This window comes from Aegilops tauschii, chromosome 1, assembly GCF_002575655.3.
Source record: "Aegilops tauschii subsp. strangulata cultivar AL8/78 chromosome 1, Aet v6.0, whole genome shotgun sequence".
Taxonomy (NCBI): Eukaryota; Viridiplantae; Streptophyta; class Magnoliopsida; order Poales; family Poaceae; genus Aegilops; species Aegilops tauschii.
This window is the reverse complement of record NC_053035.3, coordinates 424,249,168-424,276,485: the sequence shown is the minus strand read 5'-3', so window position 1 is coordinate 424,276,485 and position 27,318 is coordinate 424,249,168. Positions and strand designations below refer to the sequence as shown.

Here is a 27,318-nt window from a genome sequence, read left to right as displayed (position 1 = left end):
CTCGAAAGAAGAGCATTGTTCAAAAACAGATGATACAAATTACCAAAGGCATTATATACCCATGGAAAGGCTCACAAGGTTATTCAATATGAAGGACACTGTCTGATAAAATCCAACAAAGGAACCGATGGTCCACAAGGGATCTGATGTGAGCATCGGTACTCAACCAGAGGAAGAAGAATGCAAGGAGATCTGATTATAGAAACAACTGACTAACTCAAGTTCAAATGCAAAAGAATTATGATTTCCAAATCAGGGGATCAGAAGCAACGCTCTGATCAAGGATGGATAAGTTGAGTAGGCTTAGGGGTACAATCGATGGCAATTTGATAGGTCGAGATCCAGCTCACGTTTAAAATGACGTCTGAGCCGGAAGAATGAATTCTAGGATATGATTGAGGATTGCGAGCATTCGCAACAAATTGAATAAACGGACTCAAAATGATAATGACAAGAGATGCCAATAAGATTACGAGACTTATGGGATTAACCATAATGCAAGCAAACAAGAATTTCAAGAGCAATAGGCTCCTGAGGATTTTCAGAAGATCGAATAGTATTTTGAAGACTATTATGGAATACTTGAGCCAACTGGGGATGAGCGGATACTCGGTAAGTGCGAGAATTATCCGTAGGGGTATTCAGGTGACAAAGAACAGCAAGGCAGTAAGCTCAAAGGATTCTCGGAACAACAGAGAGAATTTCGGGGTATCTTGTAATAACAAGATCAACTGGGAAACATTGTATGAGTGGCGAGTATACGTGGTTAGCCATAGGAGTTTATCGATGAAAGGGAATTGCAAAAGCGATGAACACAAGTTCTCGGGTTATCAGCGGAGAGTATCTTCAGGGTCTTCACGTGCAGCAGACGATCATCAGTAATAAGGGGCTCTCCGGGTGAAAGTGATAACGAGATCCTAATGTTAGATTTAGCAAAATTCACTTAACCCGAATAGAAGAGAGATCAGAGTCCTAGAGTATAGGCAAGGAGTAAAAGATCCTAATACCACCCAATGGCGACGTGGGCCCGTAAGACACACAGCCATGTTAGTAAAAGTTTTGCAATGTCTAGACTCGACTTCGGCCAAGGACTGTGGAAAGGGGGATTCCTACAGGCAGTCGGCTCTGATACCAACTTGTGACGCCCCCGATTTGACCGTACACTAATCATGCACGCAAATGTGTACGATCAAGATCAGGGACTCAAGGGAAGATATCACAACACAACTCTACAACATAAATAAGTCATACAAGCATCATAATACAAGCCAGGGGCCTCGAGGGCTCGAATACAATTGCTCGATCATAGACGAGTCAGCGGAAGCAACAATATCTGAGTACAGACATAAGTTAAACAAGTTTGCCTTAAGAAGGCTAGCACAAAAGTAGCAACGATCGAAAAGGCAAGGCCTCCTGCCTGGGACCTCCTAACTACTCCTCGAAGCCGAACTCCATGTAGAATCATCCTCGGGATCTCTAGCTCCTGGACTCTAGCATCTGGTTGCGACAATCAGGTATACGAAGGGGAAAAAGAGGGAGAAAAGCAACCGTGAGTACTCATCCAAAGTACTCGCAAGCAAGGAGCTACACTACATATGCATGGGTATATGTGTAAAGGGTCATATCAGTGGACTGAACTGCAGAATGCCAGAATAAGGGGGAAAAGCTAGTCCTGTCGAAGACTACGCTTCTGGCCACCTCCATCTTGCAGCATGTAGAAGAGAGTAGATGGTAAGTTCACCAAGTAGCATCGCATAGCATAATCCTACCCGGCGATCCCCTCCTCGTCGCCCTGTTAGAGAGCGATCACCGGGTTATATCTGGCACTTGAAAGGGTGTGTTTTATTAAGTATCCAGTTCTAGTTGTCATAAGGTCAAGGTACAACTCCGGGTCGTCCTTTTACCGAGGGACACGGCTATTCAAATAGATAAACTTCCCTGCAGGGGTGCACCACATAACCCAACACGCTCGATCCCATTTGGTCGGACACACTTTTCTGGGTCATGCCCGGCCTCGGAAGATCAACACGTCGCAGCCCCACCTAAGCACAACAGAGAGGTCAGCACGCCGGTCTAACCCTATGCGCGCAGGGGTCTGGGCCCATCGCCCTATGCACACCTGCACGTTGCGTACGCGGCCGGAAGCAGACCTAGCCTAGTGGCGTTCCAATCCAATCCGGCGCGCGCCACTCAGTCGCTGACGTCACGAAGGCTTCGGCTGATACCACGACGTCGGGATACCCATAACTACTCCCACGTAGATGGTTAGTGCGTATAGACCAAATGGCCAGACTCAGATCAAATACCCAGAACTCGTTAAGCGTGTTAAGTATCCGCGAACGCCGACCAGGGCCAGGCCCACCTCTCTCCTGGGTGGTCTCAACCTGCCCTGTCGCTCCGCCTCAAAGTAACAGTCGGGGGCCGTCAGGAACCCAGGCCCACCTCTACCGGGGTGGAGCCACCTGTCCTTTCAGCCCCCTCATCAGAATCACTTGCGGGTACTCCTCGAGCCGACCCGACTTTAGTCACCACATGTGTCATGTATATAATGTATATAGTATACACCCGTGATCACCTCCCAAAGTGATCACGACCCAGTAGTATAGCATGGCAGACGGACAAGAGTGTAGGGCCACTGATGGAACACTAGCATCCTATACTAAGCAGTAGGATAGCAGGTAAGGGTAACAACTGTAGCAACAATGACAGGCTATGCATCAGGATAGGATTAACGGAAAGCAGTAACATGCTACACTACTCTAATGCAAGCAGTATAGAGAAGAATAGGCGATATCTGGTGATCAAGGGGGAGGCTTGCCTGGTTGCTCAGACAAGAAGTAGGGGTCGTCAGTGACATAGTCGTACGGGGCACCAGCAGCGGCGTCGGTCTCGTAGTCTACCGGAGAGAAGAGGGGGAAGAAACAATGAATACAATGCAAACAGATGCATAACGATGCATGACAAAGTAAACGCGGTGTTAGGTGTGCCCTAACGCGGTAAGGAGTGATACCGGCGAAGGGGGAAAACATCCGGGAAAGTGTTCCCGGTGTTTCGCGTTTTCGGGCAGAGGTGCCGGAGGTGAAATGTTGCAGGTTCACTATGCTAGGGACGCGTGGCGGAGGTACGGGCTACGTATCCGGATTTGTCTCGTCGTTGTGAGCAACTTTCATGTTGAAAATAATTTAATCTGAGTTACGGATTAAAAGATATGATTTTCTAAAGATTTTAATATTTTCTGGAATTTAATTAATTATTTAATTTAATTCGAAAATGGATTTATGATATCAGCATGATGTCATGCTGACGTCATCAGTCAACATTGACCGTTGACCTGGTCAACCTGACAGGTGGGTCCCACCTGTCAGTGACTGTTAGTTAATTAACAACAGTTAATTAGTTATTAGGCTAATTAATCTTAATTAGTTAATATTAACAGGATTAATTAAGTTAATTAATTATCTTAATTAATTAATTAATTTTATTATTTATTTATTTTAAATCTTTTTTTATTTCTTTTAAATATCAATCTGGGGCTAGGCCCCACATGTCATTGGCCCATCTGGCCAGGGCGGGGGCCCCTGTGGTCAGTGACCCAGGGTGGGGCGGCGGCTGTGGCCGGCCAGCCACGGCTGTGCCTCGCACACGCGGCCACTGGGCGAAGCCAGGGCACGGCGAGGCCGGAACGGGGCCGGAGCGGGCGCGTGGGCGCCGGCGCCCGACGCGGCCAGCAGGGGAGGGGGGAGGAAGGGGTCGGCGCGTGGCCCGTGGCCGGGGCCTACTGGGGGCGTGCTGAGCACGGCGCGGGGCTCGGACGCGAGCCGTGCGTGCGATGGACGCGGGGGTGAGGTAAACGACGGCGATGAGCACGGCCGTGGCGCGACGGTGCGGTGGTGCGGGCGGAGGCACGGCGCAGTGAGCGCGCATCGGACGCGGCCGGAGCGCGTCAACCGCGGGCGAGATCGGCGGGGACCGCGGCGACGAGCGCGAGCGCACGAGGGAGAGGGAGGGAGCGAGGCGGGGCTCACTGGGGCCGTAGGGGGATTGGCAGCGGGGCGCGAGGCCGTTGACGGCGACGACCGGGCGACGAGGAGGCAGGCCGTTGAGGTGGGGGAAGCAGGCCGGCGGGGGAGGAGGAAGCAGGCCGGTGGGGGAAGAGGAGGCAGGCCGGCGATGGCGTCGGCGAGCGGGCGTCCAGCGCTCCAGATCGGGGCAGGAGGGAGGAGCTGCGAGGAGGAGACGAGGCAGTCCGGCGGGGAGGCGGCGCCGACGTGTTGGCGTCGAACGACGGCGGGGAGCGGGACGACGGGCGCGACAGGGTCGGGGCACAGCGAGCGCAGGGGCGCCGCCCCCGATCCAGAACGTGGGGGGAGGAGTAGCGAGGGGAGTGGGGATCAGGGGGTGCGGGGGTTAGGGTTTGGGAGGTTAAGGGGGCGCCGGCTGGGCCGGCCTCGGTGGGCCGAGGCCGTTCGGCCAAGTTGGGCCACGGCCCCCGGGGGGGTTGCTTTCTCCTTTTCTCTTTTTTTGTTTTGTTTTCTGTTTCTTTTCTTTATATATTTTCTTTTCTGTTTTAATTCATTTAAAAGTATTTAGGCATTTTATAAAAATGTGTTTACTTCACCATAATTACCGATGCAATAATTGACATAGCCCGAACATTTTTATTTTAATATTTGAAAACTTTTGTCGTTTGACTTATTTAGGATTTAAATTTGAAACGGTTTTGAATTAACCCGAGATTAATTACAGTGACGGAGGTGACGTGCCATCAATAGCAGGGAATTACTGTAGTCTAATTATCCGGGCGTCACACATGTATTGTTAGATGGGGCTCAAATTTTGTGGAGAGCTATGATTTGGGAATATAGAAGATGTGGCAAAAATTCAGCTCATTAGGATATGCCTAGCTAGTACTTCCTTCACAACAGTTCGAGTTGAACAAAAACTTTGGAAATTTGCCGAGGAAGATTACCAGGCAAATGGAGTTGAATATTGTCATGAGGCAATGATTTGGATAGTGAAGAATGCCCATTTTTTTGAGGAATTTTGGGAATGACAGAAATATAGGTTGCTTCACAACCTAGGGCAAAAATTGACACATGGAAATGACACATAGGCAAAACTGATGAGGTGGCGCCTAGTCATAGCAATCCACCACTATTTACAAGGTTATGACCATCTATATTGGTCGTGATCAGCTAGAAATAAGGCAGCGGGTCAGTGTTGTCTGCTTTATGACCATTTCGTGTAAGGAAATTACGACCTTTATGGCCAAAATGGTCGATATAGTTGAGGGTTTGGAGCCCCCGAGCAGCTTTTGACCAATTGGTCTCAAATGGTCGTAGATCTATGACCAATTCTTCCAGGGTCACTGACAGAAGGTCACTAGTTGACATATTTCTTGTAGTGGGCGGCGCCCCCTTTCCTTCCTCCCTCTCCCCCCTTCCTTCTCTCCTAGTCCAACTAGGGAAGGGGGGATCCTACTCCCGGTGGGAGTAGGACTCCTCCAGGGCGCGCCATACAGGGCCGGCCCTCCCCCTCCTCCACTCCTTTATATACACAAGTTGATCATTGATCTCTTAGCCGTGTGCGATGCCCCCTCCACTATAATCCACCTCGGTCATATAGTTGTAGTGCTTAAGCGAAGCCCTGCGCCGGTAGCTTCATCATCACCATCATCACGCCGTCGTGCTGACGAAGCTCTCCCTCGACACTCAGCTGGATCGAGTGTTCGTGGGACGTCACCGAGCCGAACATGTGCAGATCGCGGAGGTGCCGTACTTTCGGTACTAGGATCGGTCGGATTGTGAAGACGTACGACTATATCAACCGCGTTGTCATAACGCTTCCGCTTACGGTCTACGAGGGTACGTGGACTACACTCTCCCCTCTCGCTGCTATGCATCACCATGATCTTGCGTGTGCGTAGGAATTTTTTTGAAATTACTGTGTTCCCCAACAAACTTTTGTAGCTATTTTCATCATCTAGACACGTCAAAATACATAAACTATGTGCATCTTTTGAATTATTGGCTCTGCAATAGTTTTATTATGAAAATGATTGCAAAACTGTATGATGTTAGTTAAATAAGTCGGGTGCAAATTTTTTTATAGCTTTTTCTAAGGCCTATTTTTTGTGGAGCTAAAACTGGGCCTTTTGTGACCCAATTTTTGTGCTTGCGACATTCTTTTTTCTACTAGCGACAAGATGTCAAAGTCGTGGGGTCACGCTGAAGGGGTTGTTTCAGTGAATGAAACCGTTAGGTAGATGGACCCTCCCAACATGAATGAATCGCTCGTTGCGGAGAACTCCTAGATCCGATGTTCCCTAGATATTGTGGTCCTTTTTGAAAAAAAAACAGAAACTTGTTACCCAGTGTCTGCATTACATGTCAACAATATTGTGTGCAAGGCATGGTCAAACGCAGTGGAGAGCCTGCATCCTAACAATGGTACACATGGGCCACAAATCTTAGTTTTACTCAAAATTTCTTTAATGTACTTGATGTGTTGTGGTTATATGTGAAATATACCTTAGCACACAAGTTTTTTTTGCAAGAATAATGGTTGTAGACCCATGTCCTCAACTAGCTCCTTGCATGGTCAAACATGCCCACGTTTCATCAGAGTTACATACATAGGTTGTAATATTAATCCAAAGCCCCGATGCAAACGAGCCATAGTTATGGAATAGGTGTTGATTAATTTGTACACCATTTTACCACAACCTCAAGTAGCGCATAATTAGGTCGCGAGAGTGAATCCTAGATACTAATTTACCGAGTTAGGATGTCAATCAACATAGAAATATTTTTTAGCTTGTAGTGTGAAAGGCTAAGGGTACGAACCACGATTGATATGACGATACGCCTCCATTTCATAATGTAGCGACTATGGATTTATTAGACAGTCAAACATTGATCAAACATATATAATATGAAGATATGTCTGTATGATGTATCTAATAAGCCTTTGACAAGGTCAATCTTGACTTCCTATTAGAGATCCTCACTAAAAGGAATTTTGGTCCACTTTGGATCAACTGGATTAGGATGGTTACTCAAGGTGGGTCTTTGGGTGTGAAAGTTAATGGGGTTGAAGTGGGCGTCTTCACTACCAGCAAAGGCCTAAGGCAAGGAGGCCCCTTGTCACCCCTCCTCCTTAATTTGCTAGCTAGTGGATGTTCTTACCAAAATGCTCTCTAAAGCTAGTCAACAAACCCTGATAAATGGGCTCTACCCTAATTATTTTCTAGGTGGTGTCATCTCCCTTCAACATGCAGATGACATTATCTTGTTTGTTTACAAGGACCATGAAAAAGCTAACAATCTTGAAATTGTATTGACCTGCTTTGAGAGTGTTTCTTGTATGAAGATTAATTACTCTAAGAGTGAGCTTATCACTCTGGGCTCATTAAGGAGGAGGTAGTGGAATTTTTAGAAATCTTTGGTTGCTCTAAAGGATCTTTCCCTATTAAAATATTTAGGTACCCATCTTCATTATGACAAACTGAGAAGAGAGGATATACAACCCATTGTAGACAATATCCTTAAGAGTATTGCGGGATAGATAGGAAATCTTTTATCTTACTCTGGTAGGATAACGCCGATCAAAGCTTGCCTTAGTAGTATTCCAGGGCACTTTTTATCCCTTTTTAGGTTCCCTAATTGGGCTTTGGACCTCATTAGCACTCAACTGGCTCATTGCCTTTGGAATGACTTTGAACGCAGTAGAAAACTCCACCTAGCCAATTGGAACCTAGTTTGCATGACATGTGCGCTTGATCAATCTATGTTGGCAAAACTTTCTCTCGCGGGTGCTTTGAGTCGAGAGGTGATTGCATCACCACCACCAGGGAGCCCGCCGTCGCCTATTGTTGGTCTCCGGCGCTAGGAGTTGAAGGCTTCTGCCATCAGCCTTGTGACACCTCTAGAGCTGACCTCGCCAAATCAGTCGCCACTGAAGAGGTCAAATATAGAGCTCATGCTTTTGGCTTGCATTGTCGTAGCAACTACCGCTCAGTAATTTGTGGCTCTCCCGCCCGTATTACCATCTTATCCTAGTTTTCTTTTTCTAGCCTACTGAACCGCGGAGATGTTTCTCCCCTCGAGTTACTCTCTAGTCTCGGATTTGCTAAATTTTGCGACCTTGTCTTTTGACAGAGACTATGTTACTGTTTGGTTTCATTTAATAATGGAACCGGGGAGGCCTTTGTGGCTCCTTGATGCTATAAAAGAATGATGTATCTAATGATATGTATTTGATATTCTAAATGTAGATACTATTGTCTATAAAGTTGGTTGATTTTTTTTAAGTTTGACTTTCTAAAAAATCTACATGTAGCACATTCCGAAATAGATATACTATTTCCTTATGCACAGTCCACCCAACCATGGAAATAGAGGGAAGAAAGTCGATAAAAAATTTTTTCTTCTAAAAAAGAAACCTAAAGGGATCTTTGATTTGATAATTATCAAGAAAAACGAAAGCTAGTACAATGGGAAGATAACTGGACAGATAACGATTAATAAAAACTAAAATTTGATTGAAAATCATCCAAGCCTTCTTGTTCATCAGATTGTATGTTGCCCGCCAGAGATTGAAAATTGCACTGTACTAACACATGTAAATGCCCTCACTGTACCATGCTTTAATGACTGCAATAGCCACTCAACGCTTAAGACGAGATCTAGACATTGTCAAAGACGGTTGGAGCATCACGCCAGACAATACAAGCTTGTAGACCATGACCACCGGCCATATGGTCGGAGAAACCCGGCCACGTCGCAGAACAACACGAAAGAAAATGTTGAAGTCGTTGCATCAACAGTCATTCATTTGCTCTCTTTGATAGACACACATCCAACGACACAAACCCCTCGTCGACAAGTTTAGATTTGTAAACCCCTTTTTATTAGCATGTAGTGCGTAAACCAAAACTTAGAAGAATTATTGGAGATTTTTCTAGTGAGTTTAGGGGTTTGGTTAAAACCCCTTTTTATTCAACTCAGGTTTGATGGGCCGGTCATTGGAGAGACTAAATTATAGAGGATGAGAGTGGCGTTTTGGCACTTGGGAACACGTGCTTCTGGTTTTGAAGATGTGTTTTAAACATACTTTGTAATGTCAAAAAATTCCAAACAAAATTTGGCGTGCAAATCTCGATATTGTACATGCTCACAAACTCGTTTCGCGAAAAACCGACAAGTTATGTGTTACGTGTAAAAAGGACAAAATCCGGTGTTAAAAAGTGTTTTTCACAAGACATCTTTTTGTCTTTTTATACAAGCCACAATAAATATCGGTTTTCTTCAAAACTTAACGTGCACACATATAATGTCGAGATGTATGCGTCGAATTTTGATTTGAAATTTTTTCACACTTTGAAATATTTTTTTCGGTGACAGGAGGGCGCGCTCCCAGAAGCACCAACGGATTCCCGATAGAGGATCAGCTACTGATGCTCTTAGATCTGGTAGGTTTTCAGAACATGATAGATTTCTTGCTTCCTACGTAGATTTTTTAATGCATTTCTTGGCTAGCGACATCCGGCACGTCGTAGAAACTTTGTGTGTGGGCGCGCTCGTGTTACACGATCCGGCATTTGTAGAACATTGGTATAGATTTCTTTGCTTCTTAGACAATTTTACTTGGATTTTACTTGCGCTCCAGTTTTGATGGCTAGGGACATCCGGCACGTCGTGACCCCGATCTGTCAGCGACGCGCACACCGAACCGCAGGAACAGAATATGTCCCTTGGGTGACCTGGGTCGACACATCACGGGACGTGGCGGCGGCTCACAGCCTCACGTGACCGCCATTGCCTAGCCTAGCCCCCAGGCCGTCCATCCCGATTCTTTCTTTCCTTTCACCTAGGGGAGCGGAGAGCAGACGCACACGTTGCCGCCTCGTGGCCAAGGTAACTTCCCTACGCAAAAAGGAAAACAAATCGTACCCAGAAGCGACACGAAAATCTTCTCCGACACACGGGGAGTTGTGTTTGGAAATTCGAAAATCGTGAAGGCACCAACCAAATATGCCCCAGCCTGGTCACATGGCCGACTGGCGCGCACGCACATGCCCCTGTAGAGCTCCAGTCCGACACACGTCCACGAGTCTCGCCTGTTCTAACTATAAAAAAAAACAAAAAAAGGTCTCGCCTCTTCCCACCGCAACAAAGAAAAAAGAAAAAAAAGAAGGAAAAAAAACTTGGCTGGCAGGCCAAGCGGTCCATGGAGGCTCTACCACCCCACACCTGCCAAAAGCAGAGCAAGTTCCCGACTCTTTCCTTCCCTCCCCGCTCATATAACCCGCCGCGCAATCACCGCACCGGCAAGCGAACCCGCGGAGGAGGCGAGGGGAGAGATTGCTTGCGCACCCCACCATCGACGTAGCGTAGCCAGGCGAAGGGCGACGGCCATGAGGGGCGAGGCGAGGATGCTGTGCGCGCTGGGCCTGGTGCTGCTCTGCGTGGCGGCGCTCCTCCAGGGCGCGCACTGCCGCGGCGGCGGCGGCGGGGGACACGGCGGAGGTGGAGGTGCAGGCCATGGAGGGGGCGGAGGTCGCGGAGGCGGAGGCTCCGGGAGAGGGCGCTCAGGCGGGAGGGCCCGCCCGATCATCGCCGGCGCGGGCGCGGGCGCCCTCGCTGGGGCTGGCGCGGGCGCGCTCGCCGGCAGGGCCGCGTCGGGGTCGCACGGCCGCAGCGCCGCGGGCGAGCCGCGCGTCGCCTGGAGGGCCTCCGGCGCCGCCGCCGCCCTCGCGGCCGCCGCGCTCGTTCGGTGGCTCTGAGCGGCGTCAATCTCGGTACACACGGGTGAATTTACTGAATTACTAGTAGCAGTTAGCTGTGGTAGATTGGTGGGTGTAATCCAGGCTTCGAAGAGGATGTAATCCAGACTGACGGTCGTGAATTAGTGGTTTGGTAGTACTAGTGCTGATGCACGTGTAATTATGGCGAATTTACGGCACCCTTGAACAGAGCTTTGCGAGGATCTTTTTTACTGCTAGTTCATATGGTGCTTTTTTCCCCCTTGGTTGCGAGAATCGTGCTGTGATGTTTTCTGTTGGATTTCTGATTGCTGGTGGGCTGTGTTAGGTGATGGGGGTTGATTAGTCATTGTCTGTCGCCAGTAAAATAAAACCTTGTACTCATGCTCGTCCCTTTCTGTCGTCTCGGTGGATTTTCCTTGCGGCCGCGGACCGCGATTGTGTTTGGTGCCATGATGATGCCATCATCACGCCGTCAAGAATCGAGATGGCTTCGTGTGCTGTATATGTCAGGAATCAGTATGCCGTAGTGCGCTGTATGCCCAATGCTCGTGCGACAATTTCTGTGCAGACCTTTTTTTGCTGTTCTTGCGAGAGCATTATCTTTGCTCCTTTTATAGCATCCACAGCCGCATACAACAAATATGACCTCTCAATCCGTGGACGCATCCAACCGGGCACCTCGTACTAGATTCTTAAATTCATGCAAACGAAAAACCTATGTACTCCTTCCGTTTTTTTAGTTTGCATATAAGATTTGATCAAGACTAGCTTTGTAGGAAACGATATCAACATTCACTCTATGAAATAAATACTATTTGATACATGATGAAATTAATTTTCATAACATATAACTTTAGTATTGTAGATTTTAATATTTTTTTCTATAAAGTTAGTCAATCAAATTTTATATGCGGACTAAAAAGAAACGGAGGGAGTACTTCGTAGATCATCTAGCTACTCCTCGTCGGAGATGTCGACTATCTACGTGCCCGGCTCCAGGTATATGGGCGGCAGCTACAGCTCTGGCTCCTTCTGCTGCTTCACTCCGGCCTCCTCTATCTCCGCGTCAAGTTCGACGAAGAGCGTGTCGGTCGTCGCCTGCTTCTACCGGAGAAACCGCCAGTTGGCCTCCACATAGACCTCATCCTAGATGAACTCTAGGATGGCCTACTGCTACGCCATCTCTGCGGCTTGGGCAACGGCGAACTTCGCCTCCGCCTCCTCCATGTTGAACCCCGGAGCAGGCTGCCCCGCCTCGTCCTCCTCCGAATCCGTCACCTCCATCGGCTTCTGCAGCTGCTCTCCCTCATCCTCCTTCGGCTGCTGCCGCTCCTCCTCCTCCGGCTCCGGCGAGTCCGGAGGCAGCCCAGCAGCGATGCGGGCGGCACGCCTAGCCTGGATCTCCTCTGCGATCCGCCTCCGGCGCTTCGACGTGAGCATAGCGTACGTGGTGATCTTCCGCCGGACCATGACGATGCCGGAGAGCGTGTGAGAGGAGGCGGACGGGCTCGACTGGTGGCGCAGAGAGGGAGGATGTGGATGGGCCAGGGTTGGGGGACGCCGACCGGCTTAAATAGCCGCATTTGGCCTCGGGTGATGAGTCGGAGCGGCGCCACGCGACTTTCACACTGCGGCCACAGAGGAGGCGTCCGTCAGACCGCCAGGTTTCCGGGCTATTCCGTGTGGGACCCCATCATCAGTCCTACGTACCGGGCGCTCAGGCGTCCCAATATTTGGGGAGCTCCTGCTCGACGCTCGTGTGCGTCAAAACGAGGTGGTTTCGCTAAAGCTAATGCGCGAATGGGCCGGCCCAAACGAAGCCTCGAGCGAACGCGGTAATTGAAAAACCAAAATTAACGAAATGGGATTCGAACTCCCGACGTAGCGCTGCATCCTAACGAAGCTAGGCAGCTAGGATACTATTTATGCCTGTCCTGAAACCGGCGTTTGTTTTAAAGTACCAACCCAAATGGTAGATCCGGGGTTTTTCAACATTTTCCATTAATTCTTGCAAAAATGAAAATCTTAAATATGCCAACAATGTTTCGAAAATCATACACAAATTTCGAATATTCTTTTTCTTTTAAACATGAACTATGTTTTTAAAAATTGAACAAAATTCAAAATCTGAATACTTCTTTTGTACTATGAATAATTTTTAGAAAGCGAATTTAGAATACACATTGAACATTTTCTTAGTATAGGGCGAACATTATTCAAATACACACTGAACATTTTTTTAAATACGCTGAACTTTTCCTGAATGCATCTTGAACAAAATTTCTATGCACGATGAACATTTTTTATACACACTGAACATTATTTTCAATGAATGGTGAACAATATTCAAATACACACTAAATGTTTTTTTGAATACGATGAACTCTTTTCGAATGCATGCTGAACAAAATTTTTATACATGATAAACATTTTTTTATACACACTGAACATTTTTTTTGAATGTATAGTGAACATTTTTCTTCAATACGGTGAACAACAGTTGGAATTCAAAACTATTTTTGAAACATGAAAAAAAAATCAAAAACGTGAACAAAATTTGGAATTTCAAAAAACATTTTCTGAAAAGTCAAACGAATTTCGAAATATCTGAACATGTTTTGGATATTTTGAATTTATGAAAAACAAAAAAAGAAAAAGGAAGAAGAAACACAAAATGTAGAAAATGGAAAAGAAAAGGGAGAAATAAGAAGAAGAAAAGAAAAAAGAAAATGATTAATAGAAGTAATGAAGAAAACCGGAAAAACCTGTGAAAGAAAACAAAGAAGAAAAAACCCGGTTCAGGGAACCTTCTGGAAGTTTCCCAAAACCAGTTCCTCGCTCCAAGTGGGCCGGCCCATTTCGTGTCGATCGGTTTCTTTGCTTCAGCGAAGCGGCGACGGCTTGACGCACGTGAGCGTCACATAGGAATCGCCCAATATTTTATGCTGGATATGAGGGTTTCTGGTGAGCCCGAATGTTTGAGGCCCGTTTGATGCATCTAGCTTGGTTAAAATTTCATGACCGATCAGTGACCAGGCGTGTCGCCCGGTCGTTTGAAGCCAATTTGTGGCGTGAGGCTGTAGATGCTCTTACGGAAGGCCATTCACGAGCACATCTTCCAAACCCCTGGAGCTACCCACTCGTTTGTTCAGAAATTCAAACAGGAGCTATCTGTGCTATCCGATAATGGTATTACCAATAGGCCAGGCGGGGTGGCTCAGGTTCAGGCCACACGCATGAATACACGCCAGAAGGCTCCGCCGATGGGTTATGCGAAAATCCACGTTGATGCTGGAGTCAGAGTTGGAAGGGGAGGCTCGGCTGTGGCGGTCTGCCGAGACCACAATGGTTCTTATATTGGAAGCTCTGCACTGGTTTTAGCTGGTTTGGATGATCCTCTGATTCTTGAGACCATTGCATGCATAGAGGCCCTCGCCCTAGCGGAAGATCTAAACCTACACAATGTGATGGTCGCTTCTGATTCCAAACAGGTTATCCAAGACATAAAAAACGCCAGTATGGGGAAGAACGGTTCTATAGTTCGGGAGATTATAATCCGGTCAAGCCAGTTTCTTTATAAATTTACTTTCGAAGGTCGTGCAGCCAATATGAAAGCATATAGGTTAGCTAGATTTGCTCTTGGTCGAGGACCGGGGCGGCACACTTGGTTGGGCCAACCCCACAACCCCAATTGTATCCCACTATCTGTGAATTTTGATGAATAAAGTTGCTTTATCTCCTAAAGAAAAAAAACGAGTAGTGGTGCTGAAGAAAAATCCCGCACAGCTTATCCACTTCTACAGCCACTGGACCCCAGTCCAGTCCTTGACAGCGACTCTACATGGTTTCCTCCACACGGTCTGCCACTCGTCTCCAGCGTTCGCGCCGACAGCCGGGCACCGTCGAGGCGGCTATGTATTGGAGCCGACGAAGGCAGCCGGTGATCACAAACTCGACGCGCACGTCTCCGGAAGGGTCCTGCCTCCAAGTCTCCTAGCGGTGTCGATGGACCAAAACTGCTAAACCAAAATTTTGCAATTTGCAGCGGAAAAGGCAACAGATTAGACAGAACCGATAACCTCACGTGATACGACGCTTTGATGATGTACCGATGTGCTTTGTGATGAACCCACGGTGGGCTAAACGCGTGTCTGGCTCATAATCAAGTGTTCTCCCTGTCTAGAAAGGTCTAGCAATTTTGTAACTGTACTGGGATTTCTCATGCTTACCCCTTACAATGTTCAATTTTCTAAAAACATATTTACCCTATATATTTTTCTAGTGTTGAGCGAGCTGCTATGTGTGAGATACTTTGCCACAACATCATCAAAATTGTCTACATCAATCTTAAGAAACTAGATCGGAATCGCGCCTTGGCGCGAGGGTGCCGGTCCCAGCATTTTGCCGAAGCATATAACATTATATTAGTAGAAACCAGGTATAACATTTGCACTTATAGAGGATAATAAAGTAAAGAAACATTTAATTGTGATAGAGCTTAAGATCAACATAAGTTTATAAGGCAGGATCAAGCTGGTGCGTTCATACGACCGCAAAAGATAACCATTCGACACGAAGTTCGATACCAAAAGTAAGAACACATAAGAGGAGGTAATAAGAACGGGACATAATAAAGAAGAGCCAACTACGGAGCCATAATCAAGAAGCATACTAATAAGTGCCGCAATTCATCTGTCTTGTCGATGTACTTCATAGGGACTGCCTCACACGAACCTGATACTATCGAGCATCGACCACATTACTTACAATTCCTCTATGCTTTTGTATGGCCAAACGATAGCACTCCAATCATTTGGATTAGAAAGTTTCTTACAGAAGGACATGATACATGAATTTTTCAATCTGAACATAAGTACACAAGGCCTAAACAGTATCTATATTTCTATGCTAATTTTCCATATCTATTCCATGGTTTAATAAATCTTAAGCACATGTAATGTTCAACACAAGCACATGAGTTGCAGGGTACCACAGGAATATGATCAGACACGTGATAGTTATACCACATGAATACCTGATGGACAAAATTATTATAAAAAGTCAGTAACCAACTAAATGTAACAGTACACCTATCAAATTGAGTATACACATGCGCCCTGCCTGGGTCGGTGGCCCAAATCCTAACTCTGTGTGCAAATAAAAGTGTTCATACACAATTAGTTCATGCAACAGATTGCCCACCACATTCTTCTCAAATAATGATGCAGACATGATTCCAAAATAAAATAAATACAGTTAACAATCCCTCCCCACGAAACACAACACTATGAATTAATTGTAACCATGTTTATTTGATCCATAATCACATTCTTTTCATCAGGAACAACTAACTGCTTACGGATTAAAAATATAGATTGGCTGAAGCGCCACACAAGCATCATCCAACAATTTTAATTATTTGCTAAAATCCCCGCTACCCATGGCAACAAACACCAACCTTGTTATTTTAATATTTTCTATTAACTACATTTCTGCCGAAAAGTGGTGGCACTTTCTACTCAAATCTGCAAGATGTAATTCAGCCAAACACTATATGATCGGGAATCTGACATACCTTCTAGTCTATCCAGGCAATTTGGGATCGATCTGTTCTATGGATTAATCAGATGACTGAGCGGAATTCCCAATCGCTGCCTCTGCCCCCACTTCTGCCGCACAGATTTGGCCGTCCACACTGCTTCCCTCATGGTGCGTCTACATAACCCCATTTACCAAAATTCAGGTTAGATGCAGAAATGCGGAAACAAATCCTTGCGGAACTGCGCACATCACTAACACAAATCTGCACCTGTTAATCGGCTGCAGCAGGAACCCCATCTTCACGGGTATCCGTAGGTCCCTTCTCACAGACGGTGGCTCGCCGAGGCTGCCGCTCTCGATAAAAGATGGATCCAGGCTCGAGAGGTAGGAGACAGCTGCTCCCAGCGACCCATGCTTGCGTTTACTCGGCTACTGTCGGAGTTACCGGAAAGCATCAATCCTGACCCATGGACCAGGACAGCGAAAACGACTCGAGCCACGGCTCTGTTCAGATCGCTCGATGGCGTTTAACACTCATATAGCATGCAACTTTCTCTCGCACTGAAACCGGAATAAGATTTTGTAAGCAAATATTATTTAGTAGCAAAAGAAAACACAAAATCCAATCATGTTAATACAACAGATGTAATATCATTTGGATACTAAGGAATAATAATGAATGAGATACGAAATCAGTGTTTTAACTTTACATGTTTCACAAAGAAAATGCTACAGTGGGCCATGAGAAGCAAAGTTCACCTGACTTGTTCATGAAGAGTAAAAAGATCATGCAGATCTTCTGTTGAAAGAGAATTCCACTGTAAAAGTGAAAACAGAGCCATGAGAAATCTATTTACTTGGCTGTTTGAAGGATAAAAAAAGCAAAAGATAACTTTATGTACTTGATCCTGCATTTTGTCGTTCGCTTGTGCCTGATGAACAAACTTTCTGGAGGCATTCTTTTGTCATTTGACGCTGATATACCTATAGATGAATGTGGCAGATCATAGTCAGTGGAAGAAAGTAACCAGCAACTCGGTATTTCTTCGCTAGATAGTGTAAAAAGTGAAGTCATGAACTACAAGATCTGCCTGACGGCCACAAGCCATGTGAGCGCAAACACCACAAGACAAGAGCAGCAACACGTCCTACTATTTGGGCATTATGCATTCTAGGCGCAAATCTTGCAATCAAATACAAAACAACTGCATTATGCAATGTTGAACCATGCTCAAATAGATGCTCCAGGGCTAAATTTCCAAGTAAAACATATATGGTAGAAGTTGCCAAAAGATACTTATACGGTGCTCAATATCACATAGAAAAGTTTCAACGAAAATAAAAGAGTTGCTACAGACATCAAACTATCATGGTATTAGCATTTCTCAAGACATGTCATATCTCAGTTTTTAGTCCACTTCCGATCTGCAAAATAAGAGAAAATCGAGATTGAGAGAGATATGGACCTGAAGGTCATCGACAGTCACTCTGATGATTTTTTCCATGGAAGCCATCGTCACATGCCCGAGAAAGCTAAAGTTCTGGTGTAATATCGGAACCTACAAGCAAGCACAAACAGTCCATGTTCTTAAGTTGAATCTGAACTTCGCAAGCAAAATAATATAGGAAATCAATAATTCAATAAGTAAATAGGGTACCATTGATTCCTATATTGCAAGGAGCCGAGGTATTTGCAGTTCACAGTACATATAAATCAAACCCTGAGAAACGACAACATGTAAGCAATTGACCGTTGATGGGTTAAATTATCAAGAAAAATGTCCCTTTCCAATTTTCAAGCAAGTAGACAAAATCCCTGAAAATATTACATTTAGAGCGAACCTTTGTTGTGTTATTTTTAAGCTTCCGAAAGACCCCATGGAGAAAATAAGCACCTCCAAGTTGTTGCTGATATGATTCAAACATTCAAATCTTTATTGTGCCTGACAAACTTGCATAGGCGAAAGCTAAATTAACATCATATTGACTATCCAAAGGCGACAATGAAAAAAAACAGGATCATGATGACAAATGAATTTGTAACATTCAGAGACTTCAGTCCAAGCAGGCAACCAAAATTGCGATATCCATCAATCCATCCCCTAATCCACATTAGCAGGAGTGGTTGAGGTGCAAAGCGAAATCCCATGAGCGTGATCCTTGTCACCATCGACTCTAATCGGCTCGACGATGTCAGAAGGCACAGGAAAGAGGCATGGGGAGGGGGGGCACCTCAACCAAAGGATGCCGCGTAGTGTCATGATGGGAGCGACGGCTGGAGAGGAAGAGGAGCACATTGATGGCTCAGTTTAGCCATTAGAATTATGGCTTAGTTCAGATAAAAAAGAAAGAATCACTGAATGTCTCCATACAGCAGAATTTTGGCTGAAAATTGTAATTGGAGTTACGTCTCTTGAACAAAGCTAAGTCCCATGAAACACACACTTTGAAACCAAGAGTGCTACTAATTTATCTATGCAAACCTACAACAAAATTATGGCTGAAATGACATGCCATGAAACTGGAGGTGCTAAGCAAACATCAGTATACTTCAATCTAGCAGGTTGTAATGCTGCAATAGTCTAGCAAGTCTTGCCACTGAGCAAATATCCAAGAGTAGAAATGGATAAACCTAATGACCTCCGAACAACAATTAACCTTACACATTCCAACCCTTTCGAAGAACTCGGTACTCAAATCATTTTCATGAATTGCACAAAAGCATCATTTATTTACAGCTATTTCTACTCCTGAATTGCACATTCCAAAAGCATTGTCATGAATATTTGCATATTATAGGCCACACGCCACAAGCAAGAGAATAGCAACAACACAACGAAAATAAATACAGAGTTCGAGCAGGACGTAGGATATGATGCTATTAGCCAAGCAAGTAATATATACTGTATATGTAAAAAAGAGAAGCCTAGTAGCAGTTATGAATTAGGAGAGGCGGCATCTAATAACGCACCCTTTTTTCTAGATGTCCTTTCAAGCAGCTGCTTGTGTCCAATAACTTCAGAATCGTCAACCTGCATATATAAAAAACAAAGCAACAAAAAATACTCTTATGATATGCAAATCGGATATCCAAAAGAAGAAACAATATAATTTCTAACAAATCATTAGCCTGTTTGGTTCAAAAATAACGGTTATTGTTGGGATTCCTGGGATCCAATCCCAACGAGTCCATTTGATTAAAATGACTAGATTACTGGAATGAGAATACTAAAAGAACAATATATAGTCTACAAAAAAAAAGAATACAACCAATCCCAATCACCGTTTTCCCCTCTGGTTCAACCCTCTCACAATTTAAAGCAAAAATCAATATGGACCATCCATTCCTAGTTTGCGTAAGTATCTAGTTTTAAATTACCTTCACAAGAGCACCAACAACACCCAAGCTGGTAAGCCTCAAGTACTCAAAAGGTCTGGTCTTGCTGGTAGTATTTAGGAACGGGTACAGGTACAGTGGGATGTGAGCTGCAAAGGAAAAGGAAGAAGACTCAATTATTAACCACTGCTAGTTAAGATTTACTTATTCTGTAAAGTCACCAAAATGAGGAAAGCTTTTTAATAATTATAAACGATGGAAATATTTAAGACTTGGCATAGAAACAGTAGCGCTTAGTACCATTCAAGAACGAGATCCTAGTCTCAAGGTGTGAAGCAACACACTGCAATTAAAAAAAGAAGTAAAATGAAATTGAGGGGCAGATGGCAAGCAAGCATGATATGAAAGCAGTAGTCTTCTCAATCCACCAGAAGGCCCACCAGGAGTGAGGGTTTCCTTTCTTTCTCATGTAAAAGCATACCTAAAGAAGTGCAAGTGCATTGCAGACACGGTTTGATGCAACTGGCAACAAAGTAGGAGATGAAAGTGAAGGGTAGATTGACACAATCTCCTGCATATATTTTCAAAACAGCAAGACAGGCTGGATAAGGAGAATGCACAGAACCATCAATAAATTTTATATTGAAAGAATCAATACACATGCACAACCACCCTAACTCAAATAACCAGAACTGCACAAGTACATACTTACTCTTGCCATTGCAACTGAATTTAGAATTTTGCAATAATTGTAACCTACCTGGAGCAGTGCAGCAACGGTGCCAAAGGAGTGCCACAGCAGTGGATCAAGGTCTTGAAAAATCTCTTGCTTCTGAAAGAGGAAAACTGAGAAACTGAGTAGACAATGAATTTTCACCTCTTGCATCCCAGATTTGCAGCCATACTTTAAATATTAAAGTAAAATGGTTCCATGTATCAACTGTCCAGTTTGGGATATTGTCTTTGGAAAGTTGATGTTTCCCTTAGAACATAATGATAATGCTTGCAATAGTGGCTCATACCATGGGTTCGCAATTTTGCTAGATAAGGAAGTGACAGGAAAAAAAATACTAACTAAACTTCGTCACTTATTTAGAAAATCTGCAGAAGTAGAACTGACTATTTATAACCTATAAATGTCTTCCTATATAGTTCATAAACTGTTTAGATTTCTTAACACCGCCTCCTGATAAGTTTGCAAAGTCATCAATAGGAAAGGATTTCACAAAGTTTACACACCCTCCCTCTCCTTGAACAGGGCATCTCCACCAGATACTAAAATTAAATATGCACAGCCGAATACATACCTTGTAGCCTGCTCCAGCACAAAAATATTCATTGGAAGTTCGCTTTTACCAAGAAACAAATACATCAGGAAGCAGGAGATATTAACAAAAATGCGCTTGTGGTATTCATTCCCGAGAGATTGTATATGATAACTGCAGTATTTACCATTTTATTCAAGGGTACAATAGCGGAAATGGGCACGTGTCTTGTTGTATTCAATCCTAACAGAACAATGTATAAGATAACGATGGTATTTTCTATTTTAATCAGAGCAAGCAGAATTAAAATAAATACAGATATCTGATGCAAATATCGAAATCTCCATCCGGGTGTGTCCAACAGAGATCAGCAACCGTTCTTGCTACGGTTGCTAATAATAAGTACAACAAAGCACATGTTTAAAAGATGTATCATAATAAAAGCTACAAAAATTACATGCCCTACTTGCTTTTGCTACATATATCTAAAAGTCTACAACAAGCTAAAGTACTGCACAAAATCACCAAATTCTTATCATACTCCAGATATGAGCAGGCAGAGTTGCACTAAATTACCCACCACCACAAGCTAGTCATGGAATCGCGCTCGGGAGATCGATGACACATCCAAGCTACTGCAAAGACCTTGTCCTGCCCTGTGATAGTGGTGACCTACTGAAAGATCGTGGATGTCGCCTAGAAGGGGGGGGGGGGTGAATAGGCGCTTTAAAATAATTACGGTTAAGGCTTGAACAAATGCGGAATAAACCTAGCGGTTAATTTGTCAAGCACAAAACCTACAACAACTAGGCTCACCTATGTGCACCAACAACTTATGCTAAGCAAGAAAAACTACTTAGGTGATAGCAAGATATATGACAAGAAACAATATGGCTATCACAAAGTAAAGTGCATAAGTAAAGGGCTCGGGTAAGAGATAACCGAGGCACGCGGAGACGACGATGTATCCCGAAGTTCACACCCTTGCGGATGCTAATCTTCGTTTGGAGCGGTGTGGAGGCACAATGCTCCCCAAGAAGCCACTAGGGCCACCGTAATCTCCTCACGCCCTCGCACAATGCAAGAGGCTGTGATTCCACTAAGGGACCCTTGAGGGCGGTCACCGAACCCGTACACTTTGGCAGCCCTTGGGGGCGGTCACCGAAACCCGTCAAATTGCTCGGGGCGATCTCCACAACCTAATTGGAGACCCCGACGCTTGCCCGGAGCTTTACACCACAATGATTGAGCTCCGAACACCACCAACCGTCTAGGGCGCCCAAGCACCCAAGAGGAACAAGCTCAAGGGTACCAAGCACCCAAGAGTAATAAGCTTCTCAACTTGTAACTTCCACGTACCACCGTGGAGAACTCAAACCGATGCACCAAATGCAATGGCAAGGGCACACGGAGTGCCCAAGTCCTTCTCTCTCAAATCCCACCGAAGCAACTAATTCTAGGGAGGAAAATGAGAGGAAGAACAAGAAGGAGAACACCAAGAACTCCAAGATCTAGATCCAAGGGGTTCCCCTCACATAGAGGAGAAAGTGATTGGTGGAAATGTGGATCTAGATCTCCTCTCTCTTTTCCCTCAAAAACTAGCAAGAATCCATGGAGGGATTGAGAGATAGCAAGCTCGAAGAAGGTCAACAACGGGGGAAGAACACAAGCTCAAAGGATAAGGTTCATTGGGGGAAGAAGACCCCCTTTTATAGGAGGGGGAAAATCCAACCGTTATGCTCACAGCCTGCACCGAGCGGTACTACCGCTCGTACGAGCGGTACTGCCGCTCCTACAAGCGGTACTACCGCTAGGGCGGCAGAAGCCTAATAAAACAACACTACAAACGGGCAACAGGGCGGTACTACTGCAGGAGCGGTACTACCGCTTGCCCTTGCGGAACTACCGCGCGGCCACGGAAGTAAAAAATAACTGCCGCGCCTACAACGGCTGGAGCTAGTTACGAGAAAAAGGCGGCACGGTACTACCGCTCACAGGGAGCGGTACTACCGCGCAAGGGCGGATGTAAAAAATTACATCCGCGCCTACTACCGCACGCAATCAGCGACATGATGCGAGGCAGCGGTACTACCGCTCACCAGGAGCGGTACTACCGCGCAGGACGTGGAAGTAAAAAATTACTTCCGCGCCTACTTCCGTGCGCGCCAGCGTTCTGGGCTAGAGGCAGCGGTACTACCGCTCACAGGAGCGGTACTACCGCTCCCTTGAGCAGTACTACCGCACGCCACAGAGGCTTTAGCACTTGGATGCCTTCAAAACGCAGCTAAAGACAACAGATGGATCCAATAAAACCAGAACTGCCATAACTTCTGCAAATGAGCTCCGAATTGAGCAAAATCAAGCTTGTTGGATACAAGACAACGAGTGTTATAGTAAGAAGAGGTAGGGGAGGTATGCCTAACACATAGAGGAGTGAAACCTCCAACAGAGAAGAATCGGCATAACCTCCAACATCGAAAACATCATAGAAGATGCAAGTGAACTCCGTTTTTGATGAACTCGAGCTTGTCAACAAGATGACCAAAAGCTCCAAAACTCACAAAGAGAAGCAAACAAGAACCAAGAAAGATGATGCAAGGATGCAATGGTTTGAGCTCTCTACGAATGATACGATCAAGCTACTCATCGAGAGCCCCCCTTGATAGTACAACAATCGATCCTATAACATGGTCTCCCAACTACCATCATGAGACCGGTAAAATAGAAAACCTATCAAGGGCAAACCTTTGCCTCGCACATGGTCCACTTGAGCTAGATGAAGACGATGTTGACTCCCTCAAGTTGGACCACCTTTCTTGATTGCGTTGGCTCGATGAAGACTAGTTGATTGCTCCCCCATACTTCACTATGGGTGAGCCACTCTTCCGCACATCTTCACAAGTCCATTGTCACCACAAAGGACGACAAGCTTCAAGCATTTGATCTCTTCGTGATGCTTCCTTGAACTTGCACACCGCAACCTAACCCCACAAAGAACTCTCACGAAGATCATGGGTTAGTACACAAAGCGTAATTGACAATGCTTACCATACCATGGGATCGCTTGATCCCTCTCGGTACATCTTCTACGCTTTGTGTGTTGATCAACTTGATTCACTCTTTTACTTAGTCTTGATCAACCTCTCCAAGACCAATCTTTAGGTAATTCCTTGAATAGCATCTTGGTCATCACAAACTCTCCTTGAAACCAACAAATGTACTCCAAGAAAAGCCTATGGACAAAACCTTCAAATATAACTCAAGGCAACCATTAGTCCATAGAGATTGTCATCAATTACCAAAACCAAACATGGGGGCACCGCATGTTCTTTCACCTGCAATCTAAGAGAATTAGATGACCAGCCGACACAGAGAGAGAGGGAGATAGGTGAACATGTAGCAGCGGCCTAGGTGGAGTTGCAGTCCACGGAGGTGCAGATGTGTGCGAGGGTGCAGACCCGACCTTGAGGAACCAAAACCTTCTAACAAACGCTGACTCAGGAACTTGTGTGACCAGTTCATTATACCAGAGTTTACTGGCCTGAAGAATTGAAAAATGAAAGAAGCTAACAGTTGGTGCATGCCTAATTTTACTCTGTAGCACCAGGTACACCAGAAACATGCTTACCTGTTAGCGCTTTCGAAGATCGTCCTAATCCCATTTTAACCGTTCTTCCTTGAAAGGAGCCTAAAATGCCCCCAAAGAAATATATGATCAGTGGAACCTAAAATGGAATAGTACAAAAAATAACGCTTCAGATAGCTTCTCTTAAATGGCTCTCATGCTCAACACTGGCTTCTATGTTACATGCATGCAGACATGTTTTTCTATCTTCCAATGTATTATTTGGTCATACAGGAATTAACCAGTCCAACAATTGGGCAAATCTTACTAAAAGTAAACAAAGGAACATAACATGGAGGAGCTTACAACCTGATAGACTTAACTGGGCAGTGCCAACGGTAGTCAACAACCTTTGAGCCACAGAACAGCAAGATCGAATTGAGCTTTTGGCCAAAATTATTCATTTCAGAGGCTTGCTCACTGCTCAAAGAAAATCGTTTTGCAGTTTACTTTTGTTGACAGGGTGAAAAGAAAATAGCAGCCCAAAAAGAATAGCTATTACGTGCCCGCAAGATCAACTAAGGCAAGGTTTCCACGAAGAACTTGACTACCACATCATCCTCTCTGCTTGTGTCTTACAGTAATCTCCAGTACAACGCGTGAACTTGAAAAAAGAGAGGAACAAACAATATTTTTTGTGTGAGAATAATGTACAAAAATCAGGGGAGCGATTAATTGACCATAACTACTGTAACTGTCTATAGATTATAGACTCAGAATCTTAACAATTTATATTATGATATACTATCAAATCAAACCATATTTGTACTTCAAGATACAAAAAAGAAGAGGACTCAGTTCGGTCATCCACGTGAACGCCCCTCCAAGAAAGGGCTCTTGTTCTTTCTCCAGCCAGTAAAATAAACTCAAAGTATACTACGAACTCCATTGATCCTGTCTCACTAATTAATAATCCAAGAAGCGGCAGGTTAATTAGGATACTGACCACGGCTTGGGCTCGAAGGGGTGCTCCGCTTAGAGGTGCGGGAAGAGGGATTCTCTTTCGAACGGGAAATAAATATGAAGAATACCCTAAGACTAAACCTTCAAGTATTTTACTATGGGAATAGCCGATAGAGATTACAGAAACCATAAACAAATCTTTTCCATCGATCAAGTTAGAGATTACAGAGCAGATATGGTAGTTAAGGAGCATTGCCAATTTGGCATTTTAAAATTCAAAGCATGGGTGTTATGTTACCATCCAAGTGTATGCAAAGCTTCAAATATCATGTGTGTGCTTTCAGAACAGGGTATTCGGCATACTTGATTGACTAATACAGTAAGCACTAAATACTAAGCTGCCATACTATTTTTTTGACAAGAGCTGCCATACTAAGTAATCAGTGACCCGCCAAGCTTAACTTAAGCCACATGGTTTATGATAAAAGTAAACTGCATATAGTTCAATGCAATGTGGAGTGGGCTGACGTGGTCAACTATTTCTTAGAAGATCAAAAGATATTCATGATTTTGTAATATAACAGATGTATGAGCAGGTATAAATTGGAATATCCAGGAGAACTGTTTCTTAGAAGATCAAAAGATATTCATGATCTAGTTATAGAAGTAAGGTCTCCCAATAACCATATTAAATCTAAATATTGATGTCAATACAAATGTGACCATCATACACTAAACAAAAAAGACTGTCAGAACCTCCTTGACCCTCCTAATAGCAATGATGGCCTGCTTTTGAATACTCCCAAGATTAATTAACCATGGAAACAAAAGGAAATTCTCCTAACAGAACCTCCTTGATTCTCCTAATAGCAAAACCACACACACGCACACGTACATCAGACATCTCTGTAGTACTAATTCAAGTAGATCAAGAAAATGGGTAGCCAAATAGCATGTCATATATAGAATTGTAGATTAGTATCTAGTATAACCAGAAAAGTTGAAGAGCGCCGCTACTGCCGCTGCTCGATCCCTCACATCGCTGGGTCCGTCCCTAACCCCTAAGGTGTCCCAGGGCTCAATGGACCAACTGTTCGGAGGAACCAGCGACCGACCAAACCGAGTGTTGCACAAACACACACACACACACACTCGCATGGCGAGGGGGTGGGTGAGAGGGGGGAGATGGAGAGGAGTGGAGGTACCAGATCGAAGCACGGAGGAAACAAAGTGGAGGGGGCGGAGACGAGCGCGCCGAGGGCGGCGAGCAGGACCCGGTAGGACGCCAGGGCTGAGGGCGACCGGGGGTCCTCGAGCTCGAGGGCGCAGACGGGGACAGGGAGGGCTCTGGTGGAGCGGAGGGGGCGGGCGCAGCGCGCCGTCCTTGCCGCCGTCGCTCCATGGGGAGGAGAGGAAGGAAGAGGACGCGGAGGCGAGATGACGGCGGTGTGGGGCTGGCCCTGAACGGGAGTGGGGCAGGGAGGCGCGGGCGGGAGGAAGAGGAGAGGAGGCGACGGCGGCGGCGGCGGGGCTGGGAGGCGGGCGTGGGTTAGGGTTTCGAGGAAGAGAGAGGCGAGGCGGGAGGAGCTGGGCGCGGGGGAGGCGCGGGTGCGGGAGGGAGGAGGCGGCTTAGGTCATCCCACGGCAGCGGCCCACTTTTTATACCCCTGTACGTGAAATGACAGAAATGCCCTCGGCAGGGCAGCGAAATTACAGGCGGTGGCACACTGGAGGGCATAGAACGGTCTACTATTCATTGTAGCAGTAACTTTTTTTTGATCCAACGGCTGATATCGACCAGGAGTGAGATCGAACGGTCCACAACGCATCAAAAAATCGATCCGACGGCCGAGAGTCGCTAAGCTCTGAGAAGCCTCAT

General features: G+C 45.4%; 1 pseudogene; it reads right to left on the bottom strand.

Annotated features, from left to right (window-relative positions):
* Positions 1-15,548: 15,548 nt before the first annotated feature.
* LOC109783414 (uncharacterized) lies at positions 15,549-26,592 on the bottom strand (annotated as a pseudogene).
* Between the last annotated feature and the right edge of the window lie 726 nt (positions 26,593-27,318).